The sequence below is a fragment of the Littorina saxatilis genome, linkage group LG12, assembly GCF_037325665.1.
Source record: "Littorina saxatilis isolate snail1 linkage group LG12, US_GU_Lsax_2.0, whole genome shotgun sequence".
NCBI lineage: Eukaryota > Metazoa > Mollusca > Gastropoda > Littorinimorpha > Littorinidae > Littorina > Littorina saxatilis.
The window spans coordinates 25,916,599-25,935,526 of record NC_090256.1 but is presented as its reverse complement, the minus strand read 5'-3'; the positions used below and the strand labels follow the sequence as shown (position 1 = coordinate 25,935,526).

Genomic DNA, 18,928 nt, shown 5'->3' with positions numbered 1-18,928 from the left:
CTGAAAAATACCTTCAGTGACAACCAGCAAACTGTGCAGAACGGTTTTTCACAGTCACTTCCCTTGAACGGTGACAGGAAATCCTGTTAGAACTTACCCCATTGTTTGAGTTATTATCTTAGAGGTCTATTTATTTTAAGAAAACTTATAAATAAAAACATTATCTTTGTGTCATAAATGTGTAGGTCCTGTATTTCGTTCTACAAGAATATGCGAAAAACTCGTTATGTGTAAGGAAAAAAACATCACCGAAAAGGTTTACCTGTTTATTATATAGCTTGAACGAACGTCCCTGTAATTAAATGCAATCCCGGAGCTATGCCCTTAGCGCTGGTTCCGAGTCCGGACTGGATCCGCTAAATGCGGATTCCAGACTTGTTTTTAACGGGTAACTGTGCCAGCACGGTTGCCTGCCATTACAAACTAACAGCAAATATCCCCCTACCCTTCTGACACCCCTCCTACATTAGTGAATGACTGGGGGAGGGGTTTCACTGTATGGGTGTTTATTATGATCAATACAATGACTAAGATTCTACTAAGCTTACACATTAAAGTTTCTGACTTTAGTCTTTACAATACAATATAGAGAGGTTGATGCAATGATCTCAAAGTGTTGAGACAATTTTTGTATCCCAAGTAAACCCATTCATGTCATTTCATTCAAACTTTCTTTGTCATTTAAATATACTCAACTTGGCTGTCTGGCACACTTTTTGACTTCAAGATTTCTTTTACAGGGGTCACGTGACCAGCTCTTAAATATATATTTTAAGGGTAACCCCAAAATTCACCCAATTTAAAATAAACAAATTGACGAAAATTCAGAAAAGTACAGCTTGGCAACTTTTACATGAGGGTTAAGTGAAATGAATTTATGAATTATCTATTTAGAACAAGGTGTTTGTTTCGTTATATTGCTTTTTTTCTTGTGCTGTGCCATTCCTACTGGTGCAGGTGTCGATCACATAGGCGTTCAAAAACAGGAGATTTTTTTGTGTCAATTTGAGGGGAGCCATGAAAAATGCATTAATTGTATTTCAGTACCTACTCGGTGGATTACTTTCAAACTTTCAGGATCTAAAGCCTACATACGAGACGTGATTTAGGCAACATTTCGGATCGTCACAGGTATCTTACACAGTCGATGTTATGCAATCTTTTGGGTGATTGAAAATGCCTTAGATGGGGTACAAAAATTGAAAGCAATAGTTTTTTGCTGAAATGAAATAAGCGGTTGATGTTCAGGCAAAGGAGTAACCCGGCTTTTTGCAAAAAGTGCTAACAGCTTAGAGGGAAAAATGACATTTTTTGTTGGTTCGGATCATACTAAACCCCCATTAAATCCTATATTCTGGCATTGTTTAAACGATGCCTAGTAAAGACAAACATGAGCAAGTAGCAGTAAATCATACCAGTGTTGATAGCCCAGGTTCCTTTCAGCAAGCGAACTTTGTGGTGCATAGAGAATATGAGCTTGCCCTGCTTAAAGGTGGTCGTCTACATTTTGACTTTTTTCCAAAAATCGTATGGTTAGATTTCGCTAAAAAGTTATTTCAGATGATGAATGAACCATGGGGCAAAAAGTTACAGAAAAAAACATATATGTAAAAAAAGTTTCTATTTTTTGGGAGCGTGACTCACGCTTCCAATGTTTACTTTTCTGTTTTCTGAGACCATGTGCTCTGCCTAAAAATATCGACCAATCAAATTATTCGCGGCGCATGCGCAAAGAGTCATTTATGGTCCAAAGATGTCTGCCATCTTGCGCCAGTTACGTAAAAAGCAAAATTGTGATCGATCAGGGCGGCATAGGTCTGAATGTGTACATTTGGGGGACCAGAAACAACCCTGAGATGCAGCGAAGTTGGAATTAGGCGCCAAATTCAACCGGCAAGTGGCAAAAACACTATGATGCTCATTGAAAGTTACGTCGGGGGTGTGCTCAAAGTACTTTTGGCAAAATCGCAAGCAGGACAAAGCCCTGGGAGTTTTTCCTGTGGAAGAGCATGCTGAAACGGAATGTAAGTATAATTGTTGACATTACACCCAACCTTTACTTTGATCTTCCATTAACTTTACTTGTATATTTGAATTCAAACCTAGTTATTACGTTTCACAGTTCTGAAACAAAGCTTGTACGTACATGATTACCATTTCACTGTAGGCTGAAAGGGCGCGTCCGAACATTTCATACTCAAAGGCGGTTTGAAATCTTAAACCGGGCTTACTTTTAGATTTGGTTTTTACATTATGTATTCCTCCACACTTTTTCCTTTTCTCAGCTAGTGTCGTGTCGTGGTGTGTGTCGTGGGAAAGGGAGGGGGGAGTTGCATTTTCAGTGGCCGATTCTACTTCGGACAGATCACAGATCTATACAGACGGTATCGCTAACTCGTCATCTGACAGATCAAGCTCATCCAGATGAATAGAACTAAAATGTCACATTTTTTTTAGAATCTTATAGATCTGTTCTTAGTTTTTACGGTATGGCTTCAGCTACATTCAATCTGCGTGTGCCTTACACAAAGGACTGTTGAAAAAAAAAATTCTCTTCAGAGATTCATGATACTATTCAGTTTTAACCACCACGTTTTTACATTGTGTGATTAAATGATAAGGTGACGTGCATCTTCACGCAGTCGCGCGCGCGCGTGTGTGTGTGTGTGTGTGTGTGTGTAGGGAGGGGGGGGGATATGTCTGTCTGTGCCCTCTGACTTCAACATAAATTGTGTGTATTCAACAGTAACGTTGCACATTGCAGATCTGTGCGCCAGGAATGTGGACAAGGAAGCCGCAGTTTGAGCAAGCAACGGTAAGCTATTTTATTCGAAAGCTGTTTTATTCGATTACAGCGAGTCCGTTTGTAAGCAAGCTTTTATGATGTTCCTGTACACAACCTTCATCGATGCTACAGGGATACTGTTTCAAGTTTTTAACATTGAAACTGTGTGTGTGTGTGTGTGTGTGTGTGTGTGTGTGTGTGTGTGTGTGTGTGGGTGGGAGAGAGAGAGAAAGACACAGAGAGAGAGAGAGAGAGAGAGAGAGAGAGACTGTCTGTGTGTGTGTGTGTGTGTGTGTGTGTGTGTGTGTGTGTGTGTGTTCGCTCTGAAAAAACGAGAACACGCAAAAATAAACATCGTATTTGGTCAAGGTATCAGAAATATTTAGTATCATAGCTAATAGTGAAGGGTAACATTTTTTTTCTCATAGCCTTTATTCATCAAGCTGACAGTGACAACATAATAAGGGAACACAGACAAATTAAATAACATATCCACAATTACTATAACAACAAATGCAAGCGGACCAATAGTTGCAACAAACTTCAGGCTAAATAACATCAAAAAGAAAGGACCAGGGGAAAAAGAGAGATCACACGTATCTAAGAAAACAGCGGTAACCATTAAATTTTGTATGTCCGAATGTATCATTAAAACCACGATATCCACATCTTGCCTGTTCTTAGTGTCATGCAATCATGAGTAGCAAGTGGTGTAAAAATTGAGAGACACAGAAAGGCACAGTCGTTCCCATGAAAGCTTTTGGCTCACCATCTCAGATTTAGACAAGATTGTACATGAACAAAGACTTAGATTCGACAACCTGGCTGCTTCATGCGCAAAGTGATAATTTATTTTGATGTGTTATCATCACAGATTCCTGCTTGAGTTCGTTCACAAATCAGTCAATAAAAAACAATCACAAACTGCACCCAGGCTGATTAGTTGATGTGTTTAGCGATGGTCTTTTCAGGCCTGGTCTGTTCTGAGACTGTAAATCGAATAGTTTACTCGGGAAGGACTGAACCTTTCACATCAATATTCAACAAAAACCAACAAAACGTCTGAATAACACATACGAGAAGGGGGGCTTTTGTTATCAGGGGAGGGAACCATCTAATCCGAGCAAAATTACCTCCCTTGATTTGTCTTAGTGATACATGTGCAAAGTGAATAAAAAGTGCATCAGTCACAAACAAATACAACTATTTAGCAGGATCAATTAGTACACTTGATGCATATATGAATGTTGATCTATTCAGAATAATAAATAATGTCCCGGCTGATACTCCCTGCTAAATTATTAGCAGATTATCATCGATATTTGTGTTCCCTGTGCACAGCGTTTGTTTTTCGGTTGTTGTTTTGGTTCATGTAACGTTTCAGGCGTATTCTCAAGACATTTAGAGAACTGTTATGGAAGCCTGAAGATCAAAGACAAAAATGTATTTACTGTAAAATGCAAAAAAAAGAAAACGGGTTTTCCAATAGCTCCTGCCATTCTGATTGTGGACTTTAGCATGCATAGCCGTGTCAGAAGACAACAAATATACATGCAGCCCGATTACTTGAAATGTGGCATCGGTATCAAGTGTGTGTGTGTGTGTGTGTGTGTGTGTGTGTGTGTGTTTTGATGCAGCTGCAGAAGTAAAGAAGCTAATGTCTTACAATATTTTCAGAAATGATTGCTCTATGTTTTACTACAGAACTGAAGGAGCAATGGTTGAGAGTGAGGGGGTAGGTATGCAATATACAAGTGCGTAGATTTGTGAACCATCTGTGTGCCCGCTAGGTGGAAGGCGTCCATGGCATCCATGTAAGAATACATCGCTGCTCTGCCGATTCAGGATGAAGCCATAAGTGTCCAAGCCATTGTCCTGCAAGAAAAAACACGTCATTTTTAGTCCATATATGTATTTCCGTGACTAAGCTTTGGTTTAATCATCGGCCTGATAATGATGACCTAGAAGCAATAGATTTGTTATCAAAAACAATTGAAAAAAAAAGTAAACTAATTCTTTCCTTCTCCTTGTATTTATCAATGTGTTTATTCTTTTCTTCTTTTTTTTTCTTGGGTGGGAAGGGGGGGTGGTGGTGGTGGAGGTGGGAAGGGGGGGGGGGTGGGGTGGTGGAGGTTGGGAGGGGGGGTGGGGGTGGTGGTGGAGGTTGGGAGGGGGGTGTGTGTGTTGTAATTAGTTGTTTTCAAACACTTCGGACAGATACTGATGCGCCGGAGACATAGCAGAATTTTTAGGGGATGCATAATCTTGCGATCAGATGTGCAAGATGGTGATTGTTCTACACTACTCGTCATAAAAAAACTTTACAGATGCGTTTGAGGGCAGATCTTTATGATGAGGCCGTTTATCGTAAAACCAATTATATGACTGGAAAGGCCTTTTATGCCCCTAACTTATTCAGAAAACAGATTGAGTTTACATGACGTAGTGTCGATACAGTGAAGCCTACAACACAAACACACCCCAAAATCAAATTCGCAAAATCAAGGTTCCCGCGTTAAAATTGACAACGAATCAGAACTGCTAAAACAAAACATGTTTAGCATGTTCTTAGACAAAACAATCAAATGTGCATCCAAATCAGTAAGTTTTGTTCACATATCTTGTCTAACATGGACGCTATGGCATGCTGAGCGGTGTAGGTGTCAATCCTCTCAGCAAGCATAAAACTAAAAGGCAGTTTTTAAAGCCGCATTAGCGGGTAATGAGACAAAAAAATTGTACAAATCACGGTAAACATTTTTACAAATCACGTTTTTGCGCCCGATATTTTCTTGTCAACTCCAAAGTCAAGGGACGAATACGAAATCCCTTGACTTTTGGGGTAGCGCGACTCTGTTACTGTTAATTTTGAGATTTTTATTTTTTATTTTTATTTTCATTACTCGGAGGTCCCATCGTTGGGAAATTCCGGTCGCTTCCTCCCAGTGGAAAGCTAGCAGTGACAGAGTCGCACTACCCCAAAGTCAAGGGATCTATTAGTCCCCTTTCGCCGTTATCCCAATTCGCCCCCATCCCATTTTGGCGACATTTCTTAGGCCAAGTGTCATTTTACCACCATATCATGTACCATTAGCTCCACATCCCATTTTGGCGCAATCCCGTTTCGCCGTTAGCCCATTTCGCCCCCATCCCATTTTCGCGACATTTTACAGGCCAAGTGTCATTTTACCACCATATCATGTACCATTAGCTCCACATCCCCTTTTGGCGCAATCCCGTTTTGCCGTTATCCCATTTTGCCCCCATCCCATTTTCGCGACATTTCACAGGCCAAGTGTCATTTTACCACCGTGTCATACCACTAGCGCCACATTCCATTTTGTCGCCATGCCGTCATCCCATTTCGCCGCCATCCCTATTTCGTGACATTTTGGATTGTGGCAAAAATGGGATTTGGCGTAAACGGAATGTCTTCCTTTTTTTTATAAGGGGCTTATTGTCCGTCAGGTCTTAATTGCCTATATTGGACATGAATTGGTTTATACGATTCGAGTTTTTACGCCCTCACGGCTTTTGATGTATGCGTGTTTAGGTGGTATCAGCCATCTGCACTTATGGTAGAATGACCAAGATCTTTAACGTGCCATTGTGGTGACACGGGGGTGGGAGATGGATACCGTCTCTGGGTCTGCGCATAAAGTTGACCCGTGTCCGTCCCGGCCCGGATTCGAACCAGCGACCTTTCGATCACAAGTCTAGTGCTCTACCACCTGAGCTACCCGGGCCCCATGTCTTCCTAGTTGAATAACGCAGTATAGTAGTATAGTGAGGCTTGGCAAGAAGAATAAATAAAAAATGGGATGGCGGCCAAATGGGATGGTGTCAAAATGGGATATTGTCGCGCTATTGTTATGACACGGTAGTAAAATGACGCTTGGCTTGTGAAATGTCGCGACAATGGGATGGGGGCGAAATTGAATGCGGTGAAACGGCATGGCGGCCAAATGGGATATGGTGTCAAAATGGGATGTCGCGCTATTGTTATGACATGTTTGTAAAACGACGCTTGGCTTGTGAAATGTCGCAAAAATGGGATGGGGCAAAAAATGGGACGGTGGCAAAATGGGATTGCACCAACATGGGATGTGGAACTAAAACCACCACCCCCACCACTCAGCGTAGAGGCTCTAAACAAGAAAAATTAATAAAAATAAAAGGCATGCATTACTTTGTGGAATGCGATATTTTTACATTTTTACAAATCGCGGTTTTAGGTTCGACGTGATTTGTAAAATGTTTTTACATTTTTACAAACCACGGGTTAACAGTAACTCGCTAACGCGTTGCCTTCAAACTTTCGGAGAGTTGTGCTAACACATGTTGTAAAGTACTTTCGGAATTTCAAGTAATTTGAGACATTAGGTCTGCTGTTATTTGTCATGTCAGAAACAGTTCTTAAATTGACGATAGGTTTTTGCTGAATCATTGAACAAATTTTATTTTTTGAAATTTTCAAGAACAATGACATACTCAAATTTCATGTACATATTTTATCAGACATGGGTGGTATGAGGATTTCAACGCGAAAGTAGTTTTTTTAAGAAGTTGACTCATTCAGAGCGCTGAGCGCAAATGTCGGCCTACGCATAGCAAAGCTCACTGCCAACACGCTTAACTGATCAATGGCTCTTGAAAAAGCATTTTCCAAAAATGTGTGTGTGCGTTTAAACAAGTGCACTTTGAACAGCCATTGGTGAAACTGTATTAAATTTAAGGGTAAATTGAAGCTTTCATTTTTCTAAATGCATGCTAATTCTAAAAAAAATTCTGTTCAATCGGACAGGGTACATCTTTATATTTAAAACTCTTTCTGGGATGTCGCATAACAGCAGAACTAATACCTCACATGACTTGAGATTTCGTGTGTACTTTACGACATGTGTTAACACAAATCTCCGAAAGTTTGAAGGCAATGCGTTTGCGAGTTACTCAAATGTACCATTCTTTGTCTTATTACCCGCTAAAATGGCTTCAAAACTGCCTTTTATGCCTGCTGAGAGTATTGACACCTACACCGCTCAGCATGCCATAGCGTCCATGTTAGACAAGATATGTGAACAACACATACTGATTTGGATGCAGATTTGATTGTGTGAGCAAGAGTGACCCTGTTTTTTTTTAATTTTTTTATTACCTCAAATTGAAGAACAACTCATTTTTTGCCCACACAAATTGATTTGTTTCAGCTGTTGTGCCTAGCAGTGTTGTTTTGCCAATTTGAAGAAGACTGGGTGACAGGTGACCCCCCAAAAATGCAACCCTCAAAAATGCTAATAACTTCTACATCTGTTGACCGAATCACTTTATATTTGGGTGACATAAACTTCAGCTACCGTGACACTTTCACAAAGGGGCAATTTTGTAGATCAAATGGTCAGACTTTTGTGCTATTTCAAAAAAAAAAGTTGCCAAGATGTGGAAGGGTCATGCATAGGCTTAAGTTTATGTCCCCCAAATATAAAGTGATTTGGTCAACAGATGTAGAAGTTATTAACATTTTTGAGGGTTGCATTTTTTTAAGGTCAACCTGTATTTGCCAAAAAATCAGCCTGACTGGGCCATTTCTACTTTTGTATTACGAAGTGAATTTCCAGGATGTTGTTATAACATTTAAAGATTAATAACTGAAACAGGACACATTTCTAAAGATTTCATATAACGATTATCCGCCCTATCCTGACACGCCCATCACTTTTCAGGTTGTTGTTTTTTCATCATAATTTTAATGCATAATTACGGCACATCATAGTCGAGTCATGCACAACTTATGGCGATTAACAGCAGTGTGCTAACAGTTTTGAAACTGTTTCAGATTTTTAAGTACTATTTTTGTAATTACAGGTCTTTGACGGGTGGTTATCAACCTCCCTTCACCTATCTTGGTAGTGATGACAAGCACACCTGGAAGGACATGTGGCTGCACTTGAAGTAGGCTCCTCTGGAGGCCATGCCCATAACCGGGGATGGGAGCGAGCCGCTCAGCAATGGACAGGACCAGCTAGCTCCCCCGCTGTCATCTCGTTAATCATGTTCTGACCAACACAGTTAAAAGTCCTATTGTCATGAAATAATGTGATGCATTCAAATTGTTATCCATTTTATCTGTTTTAGTAGATGTAGTATTATGAAACCAGCGGCATATAGATATAATTATAAGCCATGCGCACTTGACCGGCATTCATGAAACTTTGTGGAATTATCATTCCATATCTCAGGCCAATGTACACCAAATTTGAAGTAAGTTGCATAAGTAATTCATGAGTTATCAGCATTTTAATGGGTGGCATGTTTTTTTTCTTGTTTTTTTTCTCTTTTTTTGGGGGGGGGGGGGGGGTACTTTGTACATGTTTGTGTGTGTGTGCTTTATGCATTCAGATGTATACGTATGTAAGAGTGTATGCATTAACTAAGTTGGTATATCATTAAAATTCTGTTGTTAATAAATTGTGTCTCGACTGATTGATGGGATTGTCGATTTTGTAAGTATCCTTTTAAACAGCAAACGGAAGTATAGTGTGTCACCACCGCCCCCCCCCCCCCCCCCATCTCTCTCTCTCTCTCTTTCTCTCTCTCTCTCTCTCTCTCTCTCTCTCTCTCTCTCTCTCTCTCTCTCTCATATGCACACACACGCATTTACAATATACAGCCCATACTTGAATAACTGAGATTAACATAAGCACTCAAGCAATAACAGAGAGAAGAAATCTTCAAACCATTACATTTGTAACTACACAAACTCACTGTAAGACTAAGAGACTGGATCTTTCTTCCCGATAACTCTTGGCGGCAGCTTCTTGAGTTGCTGTCCGCATGCGGACTCTGTGTCCTTGATTCCCGATTGCGCTGACAAACAATGTAACACTGCCGCACCTGCTGGCCCTGCCCTGCCTCTTCTGACCGGTGGAGACGATGTTTAGCTCAGAGTTGAGACATGAGATAAGCGTACTTTGTTCGACCTGAGTATCGAAATGGACAGCTTTTGCAGAAAAAAAAGAAACAACAAAACAAAACTGTTAAAAGACATGGACAAACGGTTATACTTGACGGACATGAATCATAACTGAATAAAATACGTGGCTTATACCTACCATGCAATACAGTACAGTGTTAGTTTATTTATGCCATAAGGGGCAAATGTATAATGAGTTACACGTTTGGCATTTTTAAGAACTATAAATGCATACATGAATCGTCTAAAACATGATCAGGTATAAGAAAACATGATCAGGTATAAGAAAACAAACACGTACAGATACTCCGATTCACTCAATCACTCGTACTACCACGTGAATGTCACACACACACACACACACACTGACACACGCACGCACGCGCGTACGCACGCATCTACGTACACACACATGCACACACACACACGCACAAACACACACATCTACAGACATACGCACGCACACGCACATTTTACACACATACGGCACACACATATAGACCTAAGAAATACAAAAATAAAAACCAGCTGCATTCTAAGATTCGACCGGAGAATCTAGATCTCTGATTCAACTGATTCCGTTAGATCTGTAGTTGTTAGTCAGTCTTGCAGGAAAATCAATGGCGATTCTGACATCGATGTTGCGGGTAGTAGTCTACCGGCGTAAACTCATTATAAATGAAAGCACACAAATCAAGGACTCTTGTTGGAAAAGACCTTTTTTTTTATTCCGATCCTTATTTTGTAGTCGAAATGTTTTGTGTGTGCAGAAATACAAATTTAGATCGATTGCAAGCGTTTTAGATTTCATTGTCAGTACGTGTGTCACTGTGTCGGAACTGTGCCTCTCGAAACATTCAGTTAGCGTTAGACCTATGCTTTTGCTTTATTTTTATGATGACTCCTTAATTCCTGAACCGAATCATTAAGCAGAGCCTCTTTGTAAACCGCCATAAAACAAAGTACCGTGATGTGCAATGCTGAAAGCGTAAATCTGACTTTTGAGAGGTTCCCTGAAATGCGTCAACTCGGCTAAGATTTAAAATCTACGAATGACGAACACAGTACGTGAACAGAGCAAACACATTGCTTGAAACTGTTTTGTTGCATAATGAAGCCTTGTTTGCAGCCACTTAAAAGTCTTATACGACAAGAATGTATTGCATAATTGATAAAAAGAACTTACCAGAGAACTTTCGTCAAGCCAGCGGCTGCTCACCGCTAGGAATTCTGGGTGGTTGAGCACTTTGAAAACTTCCGCTTTACATTATGTTCCAAATAAGGATATCCTACTACGATTATGTTCCAAATAAGGATATCCTACTACAATGGAATACATCAATGAATTTTCAAACGGCTACACTTGCTCCGTCCTTTCTGATCGGAGGGGGGTGTTTTTTTGAAAGTGTTAGTGAATGGATTAAACATTTTAGCGGTCAAATCTCAATTTCTGTCAGAAAATGTAGACGAGGACCTTTAAATACATTTAAGCACTGTTATCTCAACTTTCACTTCAGCAGTGTGAATCATAGTTCTGTCAGAAACGAGAGTGAAAAGAGTTGTCTTCACAGTCTCAGTGTACAGGGCTGTGCGCAGGAATGGACAATCCTTATTTGTTTATAACGCAAGACAACAACTTCCAAGTTTATAACCAGGGCCGGACCAAATGAGTTGTAAGGGGGGGGTTTCTACTTTTTTGGGGGGGCAAATCAGCGAAATGGCGAAGCCACAAGCGCGGTCCAGGGGCATGCTCCCCCGGAAAATTGTTGAAAAACGGTTAAAATCTGTGCAATCTGGTGCATTCTGGGCCTTGTTTTGAGGGTTAAGAGCAGCATTGTTTTGGTGCTAAAACTAGTAAAAATAAAAAAAACCACTCAAAGCAAGGTACATGCTTTTTCCAGGGGTGGGGTTCCGGAACCCCTGGAACCCCCCCCCCCCCCCTGGGTCCGGCCCTGATAACTAACTTGTCTAACACACACACAATCACACACACACACCAATACAATCTAGCAGAAAACGATCAACCAAGAGCTCATCATTTTATCACAATTGAATAAAACATTTCAATCTGGCAGTGCAATTTAAAGATCAAATAAAACTGCAGGTAAAATTAAAATCAACTTTATTGTTCTTTGTTATTACAATGAAGCAAATAAATACACTGAAATACAAATGTAAATAAATAGCAACATAACTAACCGGGCACAGGATGAGCAAAGGTAACACCGGGAAATTACAGAGATATGCTAATAGTAATACATGTACATGGAAATAAAAAACATCAACAAAATCAAAAAATTCTGTGGCTCATCTATATATATATATATACGACTTGTGTATGTCTGTGTGTGTGTGTGTGTGTGTGTGTGTGTGTGTGTGTGTGTTTTCGCGATGCACGGCCAAAGTTCTCGATGGATCTGCTTCAAATTTGGTGGGCATATTCAGGTAGACCCCGGACACAACCTGGTCGATGAGAATTTTCAACACGTGCTCTCAGCGCGCAGCGCTGAACCGATTTTGGTTTTTCTGTTCATTTTCCCAGATCCATTCCCAGTCACTCTTCCTTATCTTCTCCAGTGTTTTGCGTTTATCTCCCTTCCTTCGTGTGGCGTCAATCCATATTCCCGTTACTATTTTTAGAAGGTCACTGTCCACAACGCTTTCATCCCGGCGAAGCCGGATATTCCCGTTACTATTTTTAGAAGGTCACTGTCCACAACGCTTTCATCCCGGCGAAGCCGGGTACCCGGCTCTACTTCTTCCCGGCGAAGCCGGGTATCATTCGGCTCTACTTCTTCCCGGCGATATTTGGTGATCGTGTTAACTAGGGGTGTTTCCCCACTGAAAATGTCTTATTTTAAGTTGGTTTGTAGTTATAATGTTTTGATGGTTCATTTTGGTGTGTGTTACATTCTTTTAAGTTGCGTACTGTTGAGTATGAGTTTGATTTCGAACGAAACAGTTTTGAGATGTTGCGCTTGATTATTGGAGGAGGTTGGTTCACCTGTGCTGCTAATCGGACACCAAGACGTTTGGTAGTTTTTGTGCTTTGGGGCGGACAGGTGGAGGGTCGACAGAGATGATTGTAAAGCAAGTTTGAACTGGTATCACCAATGTTTTATAATCATTGTTTTTTGATAAACAGTTTGAAGATCATTTAATTTTATCACAAGGACAGAAATAAAACTGTTAGCCTCAAAGCATAATTATATCAAAAGTGCTTTCCCTTGTGTTAATTCGCTGATTCTGACATTTTGGACTCGCGTTGTGTGTGTTTTAGTACATAAAAACAAAATCTACTTTTGCAATCGTGTTTTTAATTAAACTGAAAAGCATGTGTCACGTGTGATTGCATGTCTCAAACTGACAAGTGCTGGCTTCTGTTAATTTTGTTGTTGTTGAGAAATGTCGTCAGAGGTCAGCTTGTCTGGGTTGACCTCTCTCTCTCTCTCTCTCTCTCTCTCTCTCTCTCTCTCTCTCTCTCTCTCTCTCTCTCTCTCTCTCCTGTGTGTGTGTGCGTGTGTGTGTGTGTGTGTGTGTGTGTGTGTGTGTGTGTGTGTGTGTGTGTGTGTGCTACGTTTGGTATTACTTCCAAGATGGACCAATAATCCTTTGATGCATTGGCTTACTCAGTTTAACCAAGCTGTGACATACAAACAATCAAGCAAACCGAATTGTATTTCCGTCCTTGGTGGGTTTAGTTACGATCTTCGCACTATATCACACTGAACAGCTGTTATCATGCGAAAAGTTCAAAATACGGCACTGCAAAAAAAGTACTCTACAAAACACTTTACAGAAACATTATTCCTGTTTCCTTTTATCTGTGGCGAATGTTGGCGGGATTCTGGGCTGATTCAAGTCGTTTCTCAGTTTATATATTTTCTACTGATCTACTTCTGTCTGTCCGTCTCTTTCTTTTCTTTTCTGCAATTCATTTCTTCTGGCTTCCTGTGTAAGTCCACTTCAAAAGCGTGATTTACGCAATTAACTGCATCTTAGTGTTGTTGGTTATTACACATTCGACACGGGTCCAGACAGAAGAAAACAACTTCAAACGAGTGTGTCTTAGGTAGGCAAGTCAGCTGTAATGATTAATTTTGTTAGTTGACATTTACTAATTGTTTTATTTGCTGTTAACATATTGGCATGAAAACATTGCTACTCAGTTTCCGAAAATTTGTTATTTTTGTCTGGAATGAAAAACGTCAACAGTTTCAATGGAATAAAAAAAATTGTTGTCGTACATAACATGTTGGCATGAACACGCCTCCCGAAAATCTGCTGCTTTCGTCTCGAATGTTTCGGGTTGAAAGCTTGTTCACACTGAAACACCGTGCTGTCTATAATTATGCTTTGTGTTAGTAGTTTTGTTATACTTTGTATGGCTTCAAGCACTGTCACAGGGTTAGTGATCAGTTTTTCTTTCTTGCTTCATTTGTTACACGTTGTTTTCCGGATGTACAAGTGTGTTTCCCTTTGTCGATTTTTTTTTCTCGTTTCATCAGTGCTTAGTCTGTAGCCTTCCTCCTACCTCAGCGAGGTAGTTTTTTTCCCCCCAAGCATCGCTTTGTTTTATAGCAGAGACGCATAATAATGTGCTTCAACCACGCCCCCCCACCCCTCCCCCCACCGCCATCCCCCGTTTTATAATCACTCCATACCGTCTGTTCGAGTTCATTATCAACCCCCCGCGGGTTAGGCAGGGGGAAGATTTACCCGATGCTCCCCAGCATGTCGTAAGAGGGGACTAACGGATTCTGTTTCTCTTTTTACCCTTAAGTGTTTCTTGTATAGAATATATTCCATTTTTGTAAAGATTTTAGTCAAGCAGTATGTAAGAAATGTCCTTTGTACTAGAAACTTGCATTCTCCCAGTAAGGTAATACATTGTACTACGTTGCAAGCCCCTGGAGCAAATTTTTGATTTGTGCTTTTGTGAACAAGAAACAATTGACAAGTGGCTCTATCCCATCTCCCCCTTTTCCCCGTCGCGATATAACCCTTCGTGGTTGAAAACGACGTTAAACACCAAATAAAGAAAGAAAGAAAGAAAGTTCATTATCATGTTATCCGTTCCGATGTAAGTTTTTCCTTTGTTGCTGTTGTACGTGGAGTTTTTAGTGCCATTGTGGAGAAGTTTTATTATGTCTGTGTGATTTAAAAAAAGAAAAAGAAAGCCAAACAGGCGCGCACGCACACACACACACGCCACACACACACACACACACACACACACAGAAAGGACTGTCTTTCAGTCACTCATTCTTTACTACAATCATTCTCAAGACACACAAAACAACCTTAATCGACCAAGACAGCGAGAGGATTGGAGTTAGGGGGGGGGGGGGGAGGGTAATTTTACCATGGATCCTGTCGCAGCAAACATAATATTATATATCTTAAATTGACAGAGGCCTGTGCATACAGAATGTGTGATTTTGCTCAAAGAGATTGCATTTGTGCATAATAAAGCCATTCCAGTCAACGTTTGATCGTAGAGTTAGTGTATATGTGCGCGTGCAGTTGTGTGAATCTGTTTGTGTGACGTCGGAGTTGCTAGCATGATGAACGTGTGCGTGCCGTTGTAAGTACGCGCTCGTGTGTGAGTAAGTAAAGAAAGTTCATTATCATGTTATCCGTTCCGATGTCAGTTTTTCCTTTGTTGCTGTTGTACGTGGAGTTTGCAAATCTCTTAAGTGCTGTTCACATCGCCGATTTTCAACCGCCATTTGAGATAGAAGTCGCGCAGAAGTTGGCGAGGCAAAATGACCGATCTGCAACTGACTCTAACCCAACACTTTCAGAAGTCTGCATAACTCGGGTGAAATCAGATGTGGACAGCACGTTGTTTGTTTCGCTATATTCGTTGATTGAGTACCGTGATCTACCGTCTAAAGGCCATTACAGTGCTCGTGTGTGAGTAAGTACATGTGTGTGTGTGAGACTGACGGAGAGAGAGAGAGAGTGCAGTGTGTGTGTATGTGTGTGTGTGTGTGTGTATACGGTGTGTGTGTAGCCTATGTGTGTCAGTGTGTGTGTGTGTGTGTGTGTGTAGGCTATGTCAGCGGTGTGTATCAGTGTGTGTGTGTCAGTCCGACAGTGCGTGTGCGTGTGGATATGTCAGTCCGAGTGTGGGTGTGTGTTCGCGCGCGCGCGTTCAGCAGCAGCAGAACAACGATCTTTAGAAAACGCTCCATGGCGACCGGTGCAGTGCTGTTTCAGTTCTAGGCTGCTTTGACTGACTGAATAGACTGTCTAGACTCGGTTGAAACATCTGCCGGTTAAAGATGACCTGCCTCTTTGTCTCTCACGGTTAGCTGAGGAGGTGATTCTTCTGGATAATCTATGGTTACCGTCATTGGTCATTGTCTTTGATCTCAGATTAAAATTGAATAATTTATAGAGGGGTCATCTGCATATTTATCGTTGACTGTCTTGACTCCGGGACTACTTTCTTCAGCAAAACGATTGAGATATTCGGGTGTAAAAGTCGAACTCACGTCTGGCTAACGATCTACAAACATTTTAACATTGAAGAAATAAACGGAAAACAACAAAGAATACACATAATCTACTGGGGTGAAAAGAGCTGAGTGAAGATTATGACTCGAGTTGGCCGAAGCGGTGAGAGAGAGAGCGACAGAGAGAGAGAGACGAGTGATTCAAGGCGCACAACTCGAGCACGCTTCATAGGCAACCGCCTAAATCAATCCCGACAACAAAATCCTGAGCGACGAAATAAAAATTAAACTAAAACCATTGAAATTAGCTTAGGGCACTAAATCCGACCCTGGAAGCCCAGTGAGCTTAACCTGTGTAATCTGCAAAGTGCTAGAATCGCTTATTAAAGATGTGATTGTTGAACACATGGTTGTTAAGTTAAAATGCCGTTACGGTATTGGAAGTGTTATTAATTGGCTAGAAGGCTTTTAAAGAAACTGAGCGTATTCAAAGGGTGAGAATAGGACAAGCCTATTTCCCCAGAGCTAAGGTCTTGAGTGATATTCCCCAGGGGAGTATCTTGGGACCAATTCTTTTCACCATCTTTATAAACGGCCTACCCGGCGGACTGTGTGAAAAGTTGTTACAAATTTTTTTTCAGATGACACTAAAATATATGATAAAGTCGAGAAAGGGGACAATTCTCTCCCTCTCCAACTCTAAATTACATTTCATGAACAACATTTGACTGGACCGCAAGACCTGAATAACTACTTATTGCAGAATTCGATTGACTTTGCAACAAAACTGTTCTTAGCTCTAACAGTCCTGAACTTTGGGACCCGAAATCGTCGTCCCGAGGGCAAAAGCTCGTAGTGCTTGGCAACAACATGCGTGCAGTCATTTGAAATTTTCTTGGACAGGAAGATACTGTAGTGTTGACTTTTAACCGAGGTTACGAGGTCTAATGTTAGTGGGTTTATTCGATAACCGCAAAATGTACAGACTCTTAAACAGACTTGGAGCCAGATCGACTTTTTTCTTTTCCTCTGTGCACTGAAATAAGGGGAAGCTACAAAGGCCAGCGGGTCGGGTGCCAGGGGGAACAACTCTTCCTGTTGACGCGAGCACGCACATGTATGTAAGCTTGAAAGCAAGTGGAATACGACGCGTGCCAAAAGGCCGGGGCGAGGGTGGTCACAGATTAAAACGATTGAAAAAACAACACTGTTCTCTGCGTGTAGCGATTGTTTCTGAGAGAGCCCATGGGTCTGAAAAATACCTTCAGTGACAACCAGCAAACTGTGCAGAACGGTTCTTCACAGTCACTTCCCTTGAACGGTGACAGGAAATCCTATTAGTACTCAGCCCATTGTTTGAGTTATTATCTTAGAGGTCTATTAATTTTAAGAAAACTTATAAATAAAAACATTATCTTTGTGTCATAAATGTGTAGGTCCTGTATTTCGTTCTATAAGAATATGCGAATAACTCGTTTTGTGTAAGGAAAAAAACATCACCGAAAAGGTTTACCTGTTTATTATATAGCTTGAACGAATGTCCAATCAATTGTATACAATCCGACTGGAGCTATGCCCTTTGCGCTGGTTCCGAGCTCGAACTGGAGCCGCTAAATGCGGATTCCAGACTTGTTTTTAACGGGTAACTGTGCCAGCACGGTTGTCTGCCAATACAAACTAACAGCAAATATCCCCCTACCCTTCTGACACCCCTCCAACATTAGTTAATGACTGGGGGAGGAGTTTCACTGTGTTTATTATGATCAATACAATTATGATTCTACTAAGCGTTCACATTAAAGTTTCTGACTTTAGTCTTTACAAAACAATATAGAGAGGTTGATGCAATGATCTCAAAGTGTTGAGACAATTTTTGTATCCCAAGTAAACCCATTCATGTCATTTCATTCAAACTTTCTTTGTCATTAAATATACTCAACTTGGCTATCTGGCACACTTTTTGACTTCAAGATTTCTTTTACAGGGGTCACATGACCAGCTCTTAAATATATATTTTAAGGGTAACCCCAAAATTCACCCAATTTAAAATAAACAAATTGACGAAAATTCAGAAAAGTACAGCTTGGCAACTTTTACATGAGGGTTAAGTGAAATGAATTTATGAATTATCTATTTAGAACAAGGTGTTTGTTTCGTTATAATTGCTTTTTTTCTTGTGCTGTGCCATTCCTACTGGTGCAGGTGTCGATCACATAGGCGTTCAAAAACAGGAGTTTTTTTGGTGTCAATTTGAGGGGAGCCATGAAAAAATGCATTAATTGTATTTCAGTACCTACTCGGTGGATTACTTTCAAACTTTCAGGATCTAAAGCCTACATATGAGACGTGATTTAGGCAACATTTTGGATCGTCACAGGTATCTTACACAGTCGATGTTATGCAATCTTTTGGGTGATTGAAAATGCCTTAGATATGGGGTACAAAAATTGAAAGCAATAGTTTTTTTGCTGAAATGAAATAAGCGGTTGATGTTCAGGAAAAGGAGTAACCCGACTTTTTGCAAAAAGTGCTAACAGCTTAGAGGGAAAAAATGACATTTTTGGTTGGATCGGATCATACTAAACCCCCATTAAATCCTATATTCTGGCATTGTTTAAACGATGCCTAGTAAAGAAAAACATGAGCAAGTAGCAGTAAATCATAAAAGTGTTGATAGCCCAGGTTCCTTTCAGCAAGCGAACTTTGTGG

At 40.7% G+C, this 18,928-nt stretch overlaps 1 protein-coding gene and 2 long non-coding RNA genes across 3 annotated transcripts in view; 1 reads left to right on the top strand and 2 right to left on the bottom strand.

The window, feature by feature from the left end:
* LOC138981621 (ADP-ribosylhydrolase ARH3-like) overlaps nt 1-18,928 on the bottom strand; it is a 197,769-nt gene that overhangs the window by 164,877 nt on the left and 13,964 nt on the right. The window lies entirely within an intron of this gene.
* LOC138981614 (uncharacterized) lies at nt 1,531-9,128 on the top strand. The gene is made up of 3 exons (XR_011460671.1): nt 1,531-2,024; nt 2,765-2,815; nt 8,648-9,128. It is a non-coding gene; the product is annotated as an uncharacterized lncRNA (long non-coding RNA).
* LOC138981615 (uncharacterized) lies at nt 4,490-11,707 on the bottom strand. The gene is made up of 3 exons (XR_011460672.1): nt 9,548-11,707; nt 8,708-8,838; nt 4,490-4,660 (listed from the first exon to the last, which is right to left on the bottom strand). It is a non-coding gene; the product is annotated as an uncharacterized lncRNA (long non-coding RNA).